Below are 4,314 nucleotides of genomic sequence, written 5' to 3'. Positions count from 1 at the left end.
ATCCAGAAGAAGCAGTGAAAGTCATTGAAAACCTAGCATTTAGCAGCAGCACCAAGAACACTAATTTTGAGAGGAAGAGATCTGCCACCATCTTTGAAAATGATCAGATAGATGAAGTGAAAGCAAAGCTGGACAGTGTTCACAAGCTTCTTAGGAAACATGTCTGCTTGGTTGAAGATGCAGACCTGCTTCCTAAGAAGTACATGAAGCAGGTCTAGGTGAGTAACCCACATTATAAAGGCATATTTGGTAATCGAACCTTTGAACTGTCAAGACAATGGAAGTCCAAAACTGGTAGTATTTTTTTTTTCTCAACTGGTAGTATTTTCAAGTATATTTTTGAGTTACAAACATGTCGAGAACATGTTCGGTTTTGAAATTGGTCGTAGCATTCTAAATGATATATACACAGGCTTTTTTCATCATCATCATTATCATCATATGTATGAGAAAGGGCGTTGTCTTATGTTTCCATTGATCTTCTTCTTCTACGCCTTTTTCTTGCTAATTAGGGTTGGAGTCACATAGAGTACATCGATGAGAAATATAGTCGCCATTGAGATGAAATCATAAAGATCTACCAAGGATTGTAACTCTCCAAGAGCAATCCCAGCCTCTGCCACAAAACCAAACACATTACACTTTGAAAATAATCATGCTCACTGAAAAAGTACGATCAAAACAAGGTAGATGACTTCTCATACCGGACAGTGACATACACAGCAGGAAACAAATCGATGAATGTAGCGAGGAAGAAGATGTGGTAAGGAACATCAACAATTGGAGAAGCATTTGAGGTAACTCAGGTGACTGATGTTTTTCAATCTGGTTAGTACGTCAAGTTACCACTAATTCATTTTACCTCCCATAAATCTGTCAGTAATCATTAATTAATTTACAATCATTAATTAATTTACAATCTAAAAAGGTTTTTATTTACGTCATCCAAAAGTAAAACATTAATTCTTATGTTTACAAAGTTAGATATACTCTGAAACATCGTCTAATCAATGTGGATGATTTGAGGAAAAAAAAACACTTTAAAATTTAAAAATTTGACAAATCTGAAAGGAACAAATGCATGAGAAGGTGAGGTGAGACAGATGTGGATGTGGTGTTTTTTTTTTTTTTTTTTTTTTTTTTTTTTTTTTTTTTTTTTTTTTTTTTTTTTTTTTTTTTTTTTTTTTTTAATGCAAACAGATGTGTTGTTCTATATTCTTTTGTTGCACAAGAAAAGACAACATACTGATGCGTTATCTTTCAAACCCACTAGGCAAAAGAGAGACATTCACTCTGTCAAGAACCTCTACCTCAATCTAAAGCTTAAACCCTCTTGGATAGCTGGCAAAGCTTATCCATGTACCCACCTTGCAAAGCTATCATTGCAAGATTTTGTTAAAGTGAATAGAGAAATTGAACAGTTAGCGAGACAGCATAAGTATGATAAATTACAACTTCTAAGAAGTTTAGTGATTAAACATACATGATCAGGAATCACTGATAGATAGAGACACCTATATTTTTCAACATAAAGATAGAAAAACAATATATGGATATAATAGTTGAATTATGATTTCATTACATTCATTACACTTAGAAATGTAATATCATTAATACCTGCTTAATACCAAATAAGACATTAATAAATAAAGGACGCTAAGAAAATAATGAAGATGCATATGAAAAAAACAGAAATTTCTAAACATAATTCATGCATACATATACCAGAAATTTTATAGACATTATGCGTTACAAAGACAAAGTACTTATATATCAAGAAAAGCTTTGGTCATGCTTGACTACTCTATACACCACTAGCGATCGATTTCATAATGAGATCGGTGTTTTCTTGTGGTATACAGGGAGCCAGGCACGACTATTATTCCATACGTAGTATATATGTATACAAGACTTCTAAATATGAATGTTGGATGGCTTATGCGTCGGTTGTAAAGGGAACATAATAAACATGTGTATGTAATTTTATTTGGATGGGGAGGAAAATGAAACCGAAGAATTATTCTTTGTCAAGGATTTGTGGAGATGTAAGACGAGTGGAGGTACAAATATATAGAGGGGGAAAGAATTAACCAAACTTTGCTGTTACTTAAAAAAAATTCGAAAGAGGGAACGAAAGTTGGATCTGAAGGCAAATATGAATAAATTTATTTATAACTGGAACAATATAACCTTTAAAAATAATATGTTTCTTTATTTGGAACTGAAAGCCTGCAAAGAAAAAAGAAAAGTCGCTCTAATTTTTGGTGGACGGAGCTTATTTATATACAGAGATATGTTATTTACATATAGAGATTATGTAAGAAAGAATCAAATGTATTCTCTTCTGTTAAAGGTAACAAAAAGACAGAGGCAGCGTGCAACACTTTGGGGTTATTTTAATTTAGTTTAGAAAGTTTCAAGTTGTTCTAGCAAGCTTTTTCGTTTTCAATAATACGTTTAAGAACTTTTCATATAACTAAAAATATATAGTATCACACAGAAAGTACATGAGTTCAGGGGCTCCGAATCATCACCACAACCACCACATGTACCTACATTTTCACATCAATCGAGAGTATTGGCTCTAGATCATTCAAAATACTCTAATCCTCTATGGATCTAACATTGGAAAGTATTACAACGCATGTTTGGTAGTCAGGGTTGATGGCGTATCACTTTGTCTTTGCAAAACAAATTGACTTTTAGATTTCCTAACTGAAAATCTAGTAAACAATGAATTTAATCTCTGAAATGAATCGGAAGATGCATTGGCTGGTAGAGCTAGAATCTTCATGTGTAAATTTAATACACCAGTCTGATGCCGTCTGGATCATTCACAATTACCCAAAATGTTATAAAGTATGAAAACATTCGATATTGAAAAATGCAAATAGAACTCGCATGTTAATTTGTTTTTTTGTCAAAGACACATTACAGAATGTTTGATGTGTTTCTGGTCACCGTTTAATGTTTGGTGTTTGCTAGGTTCAAATTTATTTTACTGTTAAAAAGGTTTCAATAAGCATATGCAATTCGCAGCTTTATTTTCCTTGGGTCGTGTGGCTCTTTCGACTTTTCCTTTATCTTTCTATAATTAAGGAGGCTTTTACCCTGACCAAAAAAAAAAGCTGTGGTTCAATTTTCGACAAAACCAGTATGTCTTTTGAATCTAAAGAGATAATTGAACAAAACCGAATCAAATCAATTCTTGCAACCAGTTCAGACTGTTCAGTTAAGTTTGTCTAAAACTGGCCAAACCAAACTAGTTTTTGTTGGACCAAATATCCCTTAAATATTTAAAGTTACACAAATAATTTTTGTAGAAAATATAAAATACGTATCCATTGCAAAATATATAACTAATAGTATGAAATTAAAAAAATGTACTGCTTTCTTAAAATATTATTAAAAATACAAACTAAAAAATTTCAATCATATATAAAACTATAGAACACAATTGGTTTCACAAGTTTACCCAAAAATGTTGAAACATTATATATTTTGAAACAAAAATATCCCCTAAAACACTTATTATTTTGAAATGGAGGATGATTTTTTTTAAAAGAAAATTTGGTTCGAATTTATTGTTTTCTTTTTTTTTTAATGGATTATTAATGTATACAGACAAGATTTCTATATACGAACACTTGAAATAGTAATTTTGAAAATGTATACATTTATTAAATTTTCATCAAGCAAGTCAATAAAAGTAGAAAGTTAAAGTTAAAACACAATATTAAAAGAATCGGGGATATTCATTTGACAATTTTACTAATAATAAGGATTTTTAGCTAAAACCTCTATAGCTAAGTTTTTTTTTTTGAGTAGAAACCTCTAAATTAGAAATTTACCATGAAAATATTTAATTTAATTTTATTTAATAAATTAGACCTTATGTCTACAATACCCTTTAAACAAGATGATGTTACTGTTAAATTTTAGTTTAGAAATTTCTATTTAATCCCAACTTAACTGGGACTTTTAGCACTAAAAATTCACAACATAACTATAAACGAATATTTAATCCAAACTGTAATATGAACCGAAGCCGATATGTTATGTATTAATACCCGAATGAAACTTAAATTTATGCTCGCGAACCCGATAATCCAAGACAAATGAGTTTCGACCACGAAATGTTAGAGTGCAAGAAATCCCACCCAAACCACCTTCGGAATTTCATTTCTTTCTGCCAACGATGCAGTTGTAACTGCAGTAACAATTTATGTGTTCTTCATTTCTCTTATGTTAATTGGGTTTGATGCAATAAGTTTTGTATTTGTCAGACATGTAGTAACTGTCAGACAAATTGGA

The 4,314-nt window shown here is 31.1% G+C and overlaps 1 long non-coding RNA gene across 1 annotated transcript; it reads right to left on the bottom strand.

Annotated features, from left to right (window-relative positions):
* Nucleotides 1-250: 250 nt before the first annotated feature.
* Nucleotides 251-2,115, bottom strand: LOC106310693. The gene is made up of 3 exons (XR_001263848.1): nt 1,311-2,115; nt 705-873; nt 251-616 (listed from the first exon to the last, which is right to left on the bottom strand). It is a non-coding gene; the product is annotated as an uncharacterized LOC106310693 (long non-coding RNA).
* Between the last annotated feature and the right edge of the window lie 2,199 nt (nt 2,116-4,314).

This window comes from Brassica oleracea, chromosome C8 (assembly GCF_000695525.1).
Source record: "Brassica oleracea var. oleracea cultivar TO1000 chromosome C8, BOL, whole genome shotgun sequence".
In the NCBI taxonomy this organism is placed as follows: Eukaryota; Viridiplantae; Streptophyta; class Magnoliopsida; order Brassicales; family Brassicaceae; genus Brassica; species Brassica oleracea.
This window is presented reverse-complemented; position numbering and strand designations above follow the sequence as displayed.